This window comes from Pocillopora damicornis, chromosome 1 (genome assembly GCF_964200805.1).
Source record: "Pocillopora damicornis chromosome 1, jaPocDami1.2, whole genome shotgun sequence".
In the NCBI taxonomy this organism is placed as follows: Eukaryota; Metazoa; Cnidaria; class Anthozoa; order Scleractinia; family Pocilloporidae; genus Pocillopora; species Pocillopora damicornis.
Window position 1 is genome coordinate 18500027 of NC_142670.1, and position 15799 is coordinate 18515825.

Below are 15799 nucleotides of genomic sequence, written 5' to 3' on the forward strand. Positions count from 1 at the left end.
CCTTGTGAAAAATCATTCCAATAACTGCACAATAATTAGGGCTGCAATACATATATGTTATCACTTATTGTAACCAGTAAATATTAACAGACTTTGTATACACATATTTTGCTAACTTTCATTTTAACAATATTGTTGTCTCAAAGTAACACTGATAAGAAGATCTCAAGTATTTCATATCACTTGATAATTTAATAACATTCATATATCATATATTGGTCTACTAATGCCTGAGTAACAGATAATGATATAACCATTTTTAAATGGGAGAAGGATGGAGGAGGGGGGGAGAGGTGGGGAGTAATTGTAGGAAAGCCTGAAAGTATCTAAGAATTGTTTTATTAGCAAATTTCATTATGGATATTGCAGTAATCACATGCATTAAGTTATTACTAAAGCTGACTTTCTGTGCTCATATAAAGTGACAGATGATGAAAAACTATATAGAATCAATGTTGTTAGATTTAGGAAATTTACAAAGTTTCAGTGCAAAATACAGATTTCATTACAGTCCATCAAAATCTTAAATTACTTTAGACATCAAGTAAGATGAAAGCCATGAGTTGTATGTTTTTTTTCTTTTGAAACATAATTTTCCTGTCAAACAGGTATCATTAGGATTTGGAAATATAAAATGATAATAGGCATGCCTATATTTATTTATTTACATGAATAACTACCCTTTACAAAAACACTTAATACTACACTAAAACAATTAAAATTAAATTCCCAACATCCCAAAAAATGACAAAAGACAACAAACTTTTTTCTTTTGTTTTGTCAACAGCATTTGCACTAGTGAGTAGTTCTGTATCTCATTTGAAAGAGGATGAAATAAGTTTTGCGGAAAAAAAGATTTTTCCTTAAAAAATCCATGTATTTTAAATCATGCTAAGAAAATGGCATACAGTTTGCATGAATTATCACGTAACTTTTGACTTTAAAACAGCCTGGGCCTGAATGGAATGGATTTACAAGGAAACAATTCAAGATGAAATATTCCCTATCTTATGGGAAAGACATCCAGAGAATCTCAATGAAGAAGAACACAAACAGAATTAATTACCTTTTTTTCCAAACAGTACCTCAAGACCATAAAAATTTACCCAGATTATCAAAGAATTTTTCCTCATCAAGTATTTACACAAGGGAAGTAAGCTATACCTTACTTGAAACAGCAGTAAATAAGCTTTCCTGAAACGCATGTTTCCTCTTCAAGGAAAAAAAACCACCTCAATGAATGCTTTCAAATTAGCATACCATATCATCAAAATTTGAACTTTGAATTAAGTGATACCCAAATGATATAAAGTAATGGGGCAAAAATGAACTAAAAAGGTTCCTTTTTAAATGGGCAACATCTCCATAAAAACTGGTTGGAAAATAACAAATCTGCAATGTGTTACAAAAGTCTGTTGAACACTGATTGAAGTTAATAAAATGGAAATTTTTTTTTCTCTCATGTTGTTTTAGTGGTGTGATAAATCTGCAATGTGTTACACAAATCTGTTGAACACTGATTGAAGTTAATAAAATGGAATTTTTTTTTCTCTCATGTAGTTTGAGTGGTGTGTATTTACCTTCAAGAAAATGCTGGTAATAAAAATGGTGTGGGGCACCCTCATCTCACCCTTGCCAACTCTAGGCAGGCCCCACGGCTAAATAATAAAAAGCATTCATCACAACGTTTAAAGCATAAGCAATGACAAAACAAAATTTTTTTTTACCCCTATTTTCTCCTATCTTGTTTTCCTATGTACATGTAAAACACAACATACACACACGAAGGGTTTCAGAGCAAACAGGAAATCAAGGTTCAAGGATTGGGAAGGTGATACTCTGCACTATGAAATACTGCAAAGCAGTTTCTCTGTTTAGCAACATGCATATACTTTCCCTCACACTGCGGCGCACTGCAGTAGGTTTGCACCTTTACCTCACCCCTACCTTCCCTGTAGCAGACCACACAGTTTCTCCTATGCTCACCCTGAAGTGGAATGTGCTCTGTCACAAATTGGCTGGTTTGGGGAGCTGGTCTTGGGGGTCTGCCTGCAGTGGACACAGGGGGGTTGTCATAATCAAGAAAACCACAAATTCCACGGATAAGCTCCTCCCTGAAGTCACCCAGTGAATATTCTGAGGTCCTTCTGAGGGCAGGATTATCTGGATGGTTCCTCTGGTGCTCTCTGAAAAGAATAAAACTGTTGACAACACCAATGTCAATAAGGTGAAAAATTAAGGTCTTCCACCACCTCATACATTTGCGTTGCACATTGTGGGTGGCCAGAATCTGGTCAGATCGATCCACTGCATTCATATACTGATTGTACATTGCAAAGACCTGAGGCTGAGGTACCTCTAATGAGCTCCACACACCACCAGATTTTATTTTACGATTTATCTGAACAGAGTCATTAGCATTACCAGAAGTACTGATCATAGATACTACTTTATTGTCAACCCACTGCAAGACTAAGCAGGGCGGATCCCTCTGCCACCGCATACTACCCCTGGCTTTGCCCTTTCCCCATTTGCTTCCTTTCTTGAGATTTGCTGGGAAATCTTTCCTGGTATCCAAAATGGTACCTGTAGCAATGACCCCATGCTGAAATAAATGCTTCATGAGATGAACTGAAGTATAAAAATTGTCAATAAACAAGTGATAACCTTGATCATAGTAGGGACTAATAAGTCTTACCACAACATCATGCCCAAGCCCAAACTCACTAATCCCTCTTGCAGCATCTTTTCCAATGTAAATGTTGAAGTCTACAGTATAACCATTAGAACTATCAGCAAGTACCCACAGTTTTATTCCCCACTTAGTTGGTTTGTCCTTCGTGTACTGCCTGATGCCAGACCTGTGACGAGACCTGACCATTCGCTCATCGATGGCCACATGTTTTCTGGGCTGATACAAAGCAACACATCTAGATTTAAAATAGTTGACAAGGGACTCTACTTTACGTAACTTGTTACTGGGGGTCTCAGATGCAGGATCTACAACATGCAAGAAGGCCATGAGCCCTTGAAATCGTATTCTGGGCATGATGGATCTTGCCCATAAACCATGGTAGAGGGTCTTGGTACTCCAATACCTGTTTATAGTAATACCTATTTTCACTAAACCAAAATAGATCAGAAGGGCTATCAACCGGTATATCTCCTCTGGTGTTGTGTCTTTCCATGATCCATCTGCTTGAGCATAACTCCTATGGGTACCCTCAGTAATGTGTTGAACAGCATAGCTGTTGGTGTGCTCAACAATATTATTCACCAGTTCTTTAGTAAAAAATAATTTAAAAAACTCAACAGCAGTATTCATCCTACCCCTGAGCAAAGGCTGTTGGAATTGTATCCCAGAAGGACGTGCGGGTGTAAAGGGAGGGGGTGGAAACTGATCACAGGGATTTCCCTCATCCTCATCATGATATGATTTATAAGTATCCTCTGAGGAAGGGTCCTCTAGGGTTGGGGGTGCACGTTTTGTGGCTCTACTACCACCACGATCACTTGTAGAACCTTGAGATACTAAAGCACAAACTCTAGCACCTCGAACACCATGGGTACCTCGTCTGGCAGGTACCCTATTAGCCCTGAGAGGACAACGTGACCTTGCAGACTTGTAAAACTTACCTGTGGCATGGGATGTGGAAGGCACTGGATCAACAGAAACACCAACATCAATGTCTTCACTCTCCATCTCACCCTCACTCTCAATCTCACTAACCTCTGAAACTTCGCCTTCAATCCAATCAGGATCTTCTTCATGCTCCCTAGCCTCTCCCATGTCTCCTTCCGATTCACTGAAGAGATGAAATATTATGTAAATTTCTTTGGTTGATTTCTGAAATTTTGCCTTGAAACAAGGACAAATGAGATAGTCAACCTCAAAATAATAAAGCACAACACATATCAAAAGCCTTTCACTTGTAATGCACCACCAGTATTTTTCAAGAGTAAAACAATTCAGAAGTGAAACCCGAAACTCTCATTTTACATCATTCCACTAAAACATTTTCATAACGCATATTTTTTTGCATAATTTGTCTGTTTTGTGAATTTCAGCATGTAACAAGTAGAACCACCTCTAAAAAAAACACACAAAACATATGAGTTAACATAGAGGTCCATACATATATATACAATAATCGTTTTCAAATAAAGGATTTGATTGCGCACTGCGTCATTCGATCTGTGATCAGCTTATAATTTAGCGCGTTGCGTTCTAAAATTCCATTGGAAATTATTTACTCTGTCGCTTTAAAATCATGTTTGATCACAATACATATTGCTTTACATTCACAAATATACATCTACAGGTTTGTCTTAAGGCAAAGAAACAAGGATTCGAGCGCGAAAAGTAAAAGTAAGTGTGGTTTTACACCGTTTCAAGACCACATGCTTTACCTATTTGAATATCGCAAGAATGTTTACTGATTACTTACCTCGATTCTCCGCTAAGATTTTCCAGTTTTCTGTCTAATTCGGACTCCTCACCACTAGACATACCACCATGCTCACTTCCATCGTCAAAAATCACCTCTGAAGCCTCGGCTACGCTGTATTTCTGACGCTTCGCATCGGATGCCATCTTCCCACGTTGAAATCGTATGGAACTAATTTTCGGAAGGGGCTGCTAAGGTCACGTTTGATAGTTGGGAGCTAAAACTCCCCATGTGCTTGGCTTAGAATGTCTACATGCTACAGTCGGAATTTCAGAACGATCGGACGTAAAACGAGCATTTTCGAAAGGTTAACGGAGTCGTACAATTTTGTACGATCGGCCCAAGGGTTGTTGGGAATGATTTTTGTTGCTGGGAAACAATTTAATGTAAGATCATCAATTAACGCTGATCCATTGCCTAACACAGGAATTTGGATTTGGTGAGATAATCAAATGGAATTAGAAAAAGAAAAATACAGTACTAAAGATAATCTTTGAGGAATCGTTATCAATGTAAATAAAAAATATATTAAACTTAACAACTACATAATTTTTTCTCCTTTTTTTTTTCATAACTCAAGTACATTTTCATGCATATATTGAATGTTTCTGGACACTACACCATTACTTGATACAGGTGTATGTTATACTACTAATACATTATCATCTGACATCTTGTTTCAGTTTGTTTGTTTGTTTTCTCTTTTTTTTTTCCCTTTTTTTTGTTGCAGCAAGTAGTGTGAGTATACTATGGAAAAATGAAATTATCAAATTCCTTTTTTCTTTTTTTTTTTTTTTCATTCCTAATGATGAGGGTTGTCAGAATCCATTCCAAAGTGTCTTGTTGCATCTTTACTTAAGTTCGTACATTTGAGCATGTACCTGCCACTATTGCCAACACCATGCTTCATTTTTGTGAAATCGTTGTCTTTGGCTGGAGGAGTTTAATTCACAGACAGAAGCAGATTCTATGATATGACAGAAGTTTTGAAAAATGTTGATTTAAACCAGATTGAGCAGACAGAAAATTGCAACATCCGATGCATACAAGCCTACTTTATAGCATTAGCTCAACACCAACCCTAAAGTCACTCATGTAGTCTCAGCTCAGTACGAATCTCTATCCTGACATGAACCCGAGATTGTAGAATTGACCAAATAAACAAAGGATTTTCTCAATCCCCATTAAATTTCAGATTGCGGACATTGACCATTTGTTTATTGTGTTCCGTTTGGGTCTGAATTTTCTTGATGTTATAGCCATATCTTGTAAAAAACATAAAAATCCAAAGCCAACCTCGAAAAACCTGACATCTGAAGAATTTTAAATATTACATGTATGATGAGGAGAATGTCATTGTTCACACTGCACACAGACATTTTCAAAAATAACTGACTGCCAGTCCCTGACTAGATTAGAGAGGACAGGAGAGAAGCACTGAAAGGCATAACTTGGTTTAATGTTAATATTTCCCTCTTGGTTGATGTGATCTGTTCCCTTCCATGTGATAAAGTTCAATGTCCCTACACTTTTAAACTTAATGATTCTAAACAGGTTAATTTTTAATTTGTTTGTGGCTATCAGTGTTTAACTGTTGTTTTAATAGATTTGTGATTGAAAGAAGAAACTGAACGAAGAAACGTAGTAGTAAACAGCCATCTAACAGTAAAAATCTAAATTTCCATTCATAACTTTTGCCTGTCGCCGCAACATCCAAAACGATGAAATTGTTATTAAAATCAATTGTAGCATATGTAATTAAACTCTACAATCACGAGAGAAATACCCAAGAGAAAACTTAACTTACGCATTAGTTTTTGAGTTTATACTGTGGACTTTGAAGGGAATTATGGATTATAATAACAGTTATTACTATAAAAATCTGGTGGCATATTTTTATTATGTGAGGGGCTAATGATTTTGAAGTTTAAAAATACATTCCCTCCACAACTGTAACCTATCTAACTTAAGATGGATTAATTAGGGGACAAAAAAGCATGATTCAAGTTAATATGTAAATGTTGAATTGTATTCCTATATAGCTACTATGGCAAACGAGAAATAGTTGGAAAAAATCATACCTCGTTCTTCAACCTTTAGTACGATTTCAATCCTATCAACCCCCTCCTTATTCTGCAGATTCAGATCTACCTCAGAAAAAGCTATCGAGTACTTTGACTCTGAGTTTCGCGCCTAAGCGCTCGTCAGACAGAACTTTATTCAATGAAGAACATACCTCCTTATATACAAATTAGATAAGTGGCTAATCAATTCACTAGTGTGATGATCTATTCTACGTGTGAAATAAAGATAATGGCATAAACCAGCAAGAAGAAAAAACTATATGGATCTTTACTAGCCCTCTGTTCTGTAAGAGTAACTTCTACGTTCAGATCGGGAAAATGAACTGCTGTTTAAAATTAATTTTTATCTGATAGAAATTACGTGGAAAAGAAGTCGTGTTCATTTTTATGAAATGCATTATTTTTGGCAATTTTAGAAGCGTCGCTAAGGGCGACCAACACAGTGTTCTATTTATAAAGAATAAGTGGATTATTTGGATCAGCAAAATGGCTGCTGCTACTGAAGGAAATGGATCGGAAATAAATTAATTTACTTTAATTTATGTCTATTTTTCTGCTCCTTTTTTCATGCATTAGGAGTGACGACCTCTGTCTCTATTAAATGAAATAATTGTAATTTTTGAACATTGTCATGGTACAGAAAGAAAAACGCGCAATGGGACTGTTTTAGGAGCCGTGTCCCATTTACCCGTGCCATATCTCACGCACACCGCCTCGCATTATGCTGTTAATATGAATGCGTGTCATATTTCACGTTATGTGTGCCGCGTGCCATATGTCATATGTTTGAAACAAAGCCAAGCATTAAGTGCCCTCCATTCGCAATTACCTTCTTCGCCGTGTTTTTGTGGATGACTGCATATTTGTCACTATGCCCATTTAATTTCATTGTTTCATTTCTGGTGAGATTAACCTCAATGGTGGTCAAAGAGTTCTTTCACTTGCCAGTTTTCCTCATCCTGTTGGTATTGTTTCATTCAGTAAATACTCAGTATCACCGGGATTCACGCGAAAACTCCTTCTCTGGAGGAGCAATCGGTGATGTATGTTTGCGGGAATCTTATCGTGACGTCAGATGCCAAAGCTTTAATTATGTGTTCATCCAAGAAAAGTGTGAGTTGAGCAATCGCATAAAGGAAGCCGGGCCTGAAGATTTTGTACCCAACTCTGAGAGGTATTACTTCAGACGAGATACGTAGAGAGGTGGGCGTTAAGGCAAAATGATTCGGCTGACTGTCTTAAAGGGGAAGACATCGCGTTTTTCTCTGTACTTTCTCGTTTTCTTATTTTCTAGCTATTCTCGGTGCCATACCAGAGCTGTCTGCAGACTCGCGCAAGGAAATCAAGGCGAGTGAAGGTTGACAGGTGGTCAGCGGCAAACACTGGCTGAATTTCATCAAACCTGACACTCCTGTGTTGACTCACTGTGAAATGAAAACCGTAGGTAGAGGAAGAAAGTTAAACAGAATGGATATACACTAAAAAGTATTGTACATAGCGTAAAAGCTAACGGTAAGCTTTTCTGTCAGGTACAGTACTATCTTGTTGTCGATCGATCGTAAGTCTGATCGTTTGGTAGAAACACACATAGTAAGTCTTTTCCTGGTACACCAGGAAAAGACTTACTATGTTAAAGAAAAGATAAATTGTTCTTAGTCGTTTAAGATTTCTTCCTCGGAAACTAGTTATGAAGCAGGAAGGAACTCTTTTGTCAGCCCTTACAAAAAATATGGCCGGCTCTTTATCTAACAGCAGGAGACTAAAATTAACTTAAATCGCATCACTCACGAATAAGCGCCAGCGCATTTCGAAACATGGCAGATCTTTTTTTAATCTTATCTTTTCTCTTATTTACATATTTTATATCTTAATCCATGTACGGCAATAGCTGACTGCAAGAATTGCATATTCATAGGAATCTATTTTTTTCAAACTAGGATTTGATAAATCTTGACTCGTTTGCATCCTACTAACTAAGGTGAACTCATTGTTTATGCTTTGCTTCAATTCCCAACACCAAGCAAAGACTCAATATGTTATTGGAATGATAAACATAGAAACTCTTGGAAAGCCTGCCCGATATGTTATTGGAATGATAAACATAGAAACTCTTGGAAAGCCTGCCCGATATGTTATTGGAATGATATACATAGAAACTCTTGGAGAGCCTGCTCAATATGTTATTGGAATGATAAACATAGAAACTCTTGGAGAGCCTGCTCAATATGTTATTGGAATGATATACATAGAAACTCTTGGAGAGCCTGCTCAATATGTTATTGGAATGATAAACATAGAAACTCTTGGAAAGCCTGCTCAATATGTTATTGGAATGATAAACATAGAAACTCTTGGAGAGCCTGCTCAATATGTTATTGGAATGATAAACATAGAAACTCTTAGAAAGCCTGCTCAATATGTTATTGGAATGATAAACATAGAAACTCTTGGAAAGCCTGCTCAATATGTTATTGGAATGATAAACATAGAAACTCTTGGAAAGCCTGCTCAATATGTTATTGGAATGATATACATAGAAACTCTTGGAAAGCCTGCTCAATATGTTATTGGAATGATAAACATAGAAACTCTTGGAAAGCCTGCTCAATATGTTATTGGAATGATATACATAGAAACTCTTGGAGAGCCTGCTCAATATGTTATTGGAATGATAAACATAGAAACTCTTGGAAAGCCTGCTCAATATGTTATTGGAATGATAAACATAGAAACTCTTGGAAAGCCTGCTCAATATGTTATTGGAATGATATACATAGAAACTCTTGGAAAGCCTGCTCAAGATGTTATTGGAATGATAAACATAGAAACTATTGGAAAGCCTGCTCAATATGTTATTGGAATGATAAACATAGAAACTCTTGGAAAGCCTGCTCAATATGTTATTGGAATGATAAACATAGAAACTCTTGGAGAGCCTGCTCAATATGTTATTGGAATGATAAACATAGAAACTCTTGGAAAGCCTGCTCAATATGTTATTGGAATGATAAACATAGAAACTCTTGGAAAGCCTGCTCAATATGTTATTGGAATGATATACATAGAAACTCTTGGAAAGCCTGCTCAATATGTTATTGGAATGATATACATAGAAACTCTTGGAGAGCCTGCTCCATATGTTATTGGAATGATAAACATAGAAACTCTTGGAAAGCCTGCTCAATATGTTATTGGAATGATATACATAGAAACTCTTGGAAAGCCTGCTCAATATGTTATTGGAATGATAAACATAGAAACTCTTGGAAAGCCTGCTCAATATGTTATTGGAATGATATACATAGAAACTCTTGGAGAGCCTGCTCAATATGTTATTGGAATGATAAACATAGAAACTCTTGGAAAGCCTGCTCAATATGTTATTGGAATGATAAACATAGAAACTCTTGGAAAGCCTGCCCGATATGTTATTGGAATGATATACATAGAAACTCTTGGAAAGCCTGCTCAATATGTTATTGGAATGATATACATAGAAACTCTTGGAAAGCCTGCCCGATATGTTATTGGAATGATATACATAGAAACTCTTGGAAAGCCTGCCCGATATGTTATTGGAATGATATACATAGAAACTCTTGGAAAGCCTGCCCAATATGTTATTGGAATGATATACATAGAAACTCTTGGAAAGCCTGCCCGATATGTTATTGGAATGATATACATAGAAACTCTTGGAAAGCCTGCCCGATATGTTATTGGAATGATATACATAGAAACTCTTGGAAAGCCTGCCCGATATGTTATTGGAATGATATACATAGAAACTCTTGGAAAGCCTGCCCAATATGTTATTGGAATGATATACATAGAAACTCTTGGAAAGCCTGCCCAATATGTTATTGGAATGATATACATAGAAACTCTTGGAAAGCCTGCCCAATATGTTATTGGAATGATAAACATAGAAACTCTTGGAAAGCCTGCTCAATATGTTATTGGAATGATAAACATAGAAACTCTTGGAAAGCCTGCCCAATATGTTATTGGAATGATAAACATAGAAACTCTTGGAAAGCCTGCCCGATAAAGCTGTTTGACACTCACACTCTCGGCCTTTTCTTTAATGGTGAATAACTTGATTAAAGAGGATCTGAACAATAATTTGCTTAAAATTGTGCTTCATGATCAATGCATATTGTAGCTCTAAACGCTTTGCATATTCATCTACAGGCGAATGTAATACCTGCGTTAGTGTTTGTGATGTGAACGCTGGCTGGGAAAACACTCTGGGATCGTATCGCTGCTCTTGCAGAGCCGGTTTTTCTGGAGATGGACATACCTGCAAAGGTAAGAAAAAAATTTTTTATCAGAAAACGTACAGTTCTCATAAAGCAATTGTCGTTGCAAGGTGTTATTTCTCTGAGCTTTCTTCGACCATTACTTCTTTAGATCTGAAATTATTTCGCGTCAAAAATTTATTCTTTGATTAAATGTAAAAGTTCGGTGCGAATGTTCTGAAATCTTCGAATTGTTTTCTTTCGATTAGATATTCTTTAATTTTACCCTATTGCAAAGAGTTTATTATGTGTATCAGGGACATGGCGGGACTTTCATGATAAACCCTAGACATCTTATACTTTAATTTTCAAATGTTGACCCTATTCTCGATAGCGTTTGTTAAGTGTGTAGCTCTCTCGGTTCATTGTTCAATTGAAGGTGATAAAATACTAGGAAAAAGAAAAACAACTATGTCAAGATGAAGACCGTAGTATTTGCGTAGAAAGCAGAAAAAGTAACTTGGCTTTAGAACTAGCACTTAAAAGAACAATAATTGAAATCCAAAAAAGGTTAACTGGTACTTATGTGGGTACTTGTTTTAACTCGTACTTGTACGTCGAGACTGACATTAGTGATGTTGGAAATCAAACTCAGATAGTTTTGTGGACAGCAGGTTCTGAAATTAGTTTTCTCTTTCTCAGAAATAGCGCATGAAAAGAAGAACTCTAGAAAAACTAAATGTACAACTAGGATATTTAACTAACAAACAAATAATATGGCCGGCAATGGCCATCTAGCAGCAACGCATAACAAGTCTATGTAATAGCATGAGCTTCTCTGTATTTGTTACTGTCTGAAAAATTAACATGCAAACTACATGAAGATTAAAATGAAACGACTGCCAATTCAAGATAAAGGGAAATAAACGTCACCAGTTCAATACTCGCAATCTTATGACACAAATGTTAAAAATAAGTATAAAAAAGACAAGATTTTCCGTCAGGAAAATCCCACATCAACGAAAACGTGAAACGATCGGCCGTCCATTCATTCTAATAGGAAGATAAAACAAAAAAACAGTGAACTCCAGACCCTTATCATGGAGCACAATATTACATTTAGGGCTAAATATTTGTACTTTGTTGCAAAGAAATTCGCTACATTTCTGCTGGTAGTCAATACGAATTAAGTCACTGATTATACGCGTTTTGTTTGGAAAATGCAGAGCATTTTTCTTACCATCCACATTTTGTTAATTAACACATTTACGAAATTATGGAGTTTTATCATTGTCTGTCACGTATGTGGAATTTCGTTGTAATTGCGGCGTTCGGAGCGAAATTATACCGGGAAAGGATTATATAGAAATTAGAGAAAATAAACGGAACCGAACTAAACAGCCTGGTAAATAGCCTAAAAATCCAACTCTATGAGAGCGAGGAAAGTATTTTTTCTTAATTCAAAACTTATTTAGATTTTTAATTTAAGAACTAAATTAAATTTATTTTATCTCTCAAATCCTCACTATGCGTCCACTGCTAAACGTAAAGCAGGCATTCCAAGCTCACGTCACGAAAAAGCAAACGATTTTTTCCACGAACTAACAAAATTAAGTTGACTTCCACTTCTGACAGGAATAACAGTGGGAAAAGCGAGCTTAAAACGGCAGAGAACGCCAGAAACCACAACGGACACACAAGATTTGAGTAGATTCTACCAATTTTACGCGTAAATAATATTTCGAAATATATATATCGTTGTTAGTCGACCATATTTCGTTCCCTATAACATATAGATTTAGCCAAGCCTAAAAGCGGAACTCGCTTTTTTTTTTCCCCCGCACGTCTCAAGGGCACAACGCATTGCCCCGGTCAGGACTAGAACACGGGTCGTCCGATTCGGAGCCCAGTGCACTGACCACTGGACTACTGGACAAAGCCGTGACCTTGGCGTGCCCGCCGTACAGTTGACCACGCATGTTAAAAGTTGCACCTTGTACGGTCGTACGGTCGTACATCCAAATTTTTTCGGCTTGATGGTTTACTACTACTTTGTATAATTATGGGGCTACGCTCTGCGAGCTCCGCTATTATTCCTTAGAACGTGTTCAAATTCTCAACGTTCAATTTAACACCGAGTCACACAGCGCATGACGCTTTCATGAATCAATCGCTTGCTTTTTCTCCTGACGTGAGCTTGGGACGCCTAGGCGTAAAGATATTTACATAATTGCTGAGGCGCATCCTGCCAGCTTGGGTTAACTGTACTTAAATCGCTTCTTTCTTCTTCTTCTTCATCTTCCGAGTCTGTTCTCAGGTCGCCCTCAAATTATTATTCATGTCTAATCCATATCGAAGCATTTTTAAAAATAATTGCAAGTATTAGTTTCCTTTCAAGCCAACGAACAAAATGGGTTGCTTTCAAATTCGTGTTGTGGAGGTTCCTGACTGCATAGCGAAAATTCAGATAGCGTCCCTTTGTAAAAAATTGTCCTTATGGTTGTTCGGTTGGCTGGTGAAGCTTATTTTCCTCGTGTGACAGGCATGTCACGTCGGCGAACGATAAATTAACGCGCGCAAAATAATGCAAAGGTTTGATAGCGGAAATTTGTTTCCCTTTTCTTTTTTTAATTGTTCTAGCTAGCCAAGAATAAAGACAACGACTTTTTCAGTCTTAATTTCTTAAAGAAGAACATAGGTTACGTTTTTCAGCTAATTGTTGTAACGCGTGACTTAAACGCATCACGCGATTAAAATTATTGTCTTAACTCTGAATTTATTTGAAACAACACTTAACAGCAGCTGTAAAAACCTTTACTTCTCTGTGTATTTATTCTCTGCTGCTTATGTGGATAAATGCGATCAGGCTCTTTAAGTGTAAAGGGACAATCAATATTCAGGTACTTAATTTAATAGCTTTGTAACTTTCTCCTTTACCCTTAGTAGTCAATTATTTTATCCTTCTTGCAGCAAAAATTGTTAATTTAAGACGGTGATCAATTTTTCTGTGTATCGCAAAATAACTTCATTTCCGGCACACATGTCGATTCTGTTGATAAATACGTGTTTGCTTTGTGCTCTAACGGAATATTTATTCTTCACTATTTATCTCTGGGACGTATAATCTGTTGTTCGGTCAGTCTAGTTTCTTTAGGTTCTGTGATATCACCGAAAAATGAACTTTACAATGAACTTTCTTAGTGGATTCAAAACAAAGGAAACACGGCACTTCGGTAAAACTGATCGAAAGTAATTTTCTCTCTATAAACATTACTACAATGTTGTGTAAACTGCTGACGAGAATCAAAAACAATCAATTTGTTAAAATGTCCAAATGCTTAGAGAAACACATCAAGATTTAGTATTGAGATCTGCGGACTTCAGAATGGAAATATCTGCATGGGAGCGTCCACTTTGAATTGTTGTTTTACATTTAATATATAACAAAAACAAAAGAGGAAAAATTGGCGATTCGTTCGTAAAACCAAAAATTTGAAAGTCAAATGAAAACTGAGTTGGAGACAAGAAGCAGTCAGCTTGTGAATGATGCGGGTTCTAAAAATTACTAATATTCCATTGTTTTCTCGTCGACATAAGCATTTCTTTCCTCAGCATCAATGAAAATAAAAGGAAATTTAAAAAAATAGAAAAAAAGAAAAAACATACTTTGTCCACATGCTCTTTAGGAAGACGTAATAACTACCAGAGTTTCAATAACTTTTAGTATATAAATAACTTCTCTAGTCTATGACTGTTTACTTCCAAACAATAAATGCTTAATTCTCCCAACCATACCGACGCTTTCTCAGGAAAGAGGGTAGTGGGAAAAACGCGATTCATCAAATCCCTTGTTCCTTTTTTAACGAGTGGTGATAAGAATGCTCGTTCTCTGGCTAGGTATTAAAACTGTCACCGTCTTTGTATTTTTGTTGAAGTCGATTTTAAAGGTTACAAAGGTTACGAGACTGACGGCTTGTAACATCACTGTTAGATCACGTGGACCTCCTCATTTGTTTTATCAAAATGTATCTGTTCGTGGTTGCAAAAGAGCACGAGCCACGCCTAAGCTGATTTCCGTTGGTAAAAAATTTTGAATTACAGTGGTAAAGTCAGTGTGAGATTGCAGACTGCATTTAAACTGCACAGCTTCTATCGTTGTCCGTGCTTACTTAAACAAACTAAAAACACTTTAATCCTACGTTAATTCGATAGAAATAATCAGTGATCATCACCAAAACAAGCAAGGATCAACAATATGAATTTAGAGGAAGTTATCGGTTGTTTCTTGTGAATTAAGACTGGTAACAGCAGTCCCACTGGTTGCAGTTTACGACATAAGCATATAGATTTTGACTTAACATTTTTGGAATTACTCAAATCCGTAATCATCGTCTTGTACGTGCCCTTTGGTGAAACTTATATTAAATTGTTCGGTTGCCGGGCATAAAGCCAAAGGGATATTTTATTTGCTAACAAATTCCTTCCTGGCTTTTTTCCTTTTCGGATTTTGCTTTTTTCCAGGACAACTCTAGTGCAATTAAGCAAACTAAATTTTAATTATTAAAATATTAAAATATTGAATATAGAAAACTAGAGACTTCATATAAGTAAAGAGTACAAACCTTTTAATACATTCCCCCAAAGAATAGGATCATGGTATTTCATACGCTTAAGCTTAACATCCAGAGATTTAACAAACACCATTATGAGGTTAATAATTTAAAGGAAACTGTCCGATGAGTTGCATCTACTAACTATCCTATAATAGAAAGTTTTTTGATCAGTGAAAGGATGCTTGACAGAAGGCAGACAGTAATTTGTTGTAGAGCAAAATAAAGAAATTAGAGAAGGCGATGGAGAAACAAATCGAAAATTTGGAAAACGTACTTGAAAGCGCGTAAAAGCGCAAAATACTACAAGACCAAAATGTCATGCCGGTATAACGTTCCCCTCGGTCAAGCTCTGTTCACGTGTAGCGATGGTTGTCAGTAAATACGTGCACGAGTGGGAGACATTCCATTGTCAC

The 15799-nt window shown here is 36.5% G+C and overlaps 1 pseudogene; it reads left to right on the top strand.

The window, feature by feature from the left end:
* The first annotated feature begins 4944 nt into the window (after positions 1–4944).
* LOC113664212 (uncharacterized) overlaps positions 4945–15799 on the top strand; it is a 187467-nt pseudogene continuing 176612 nt past the window's right edge.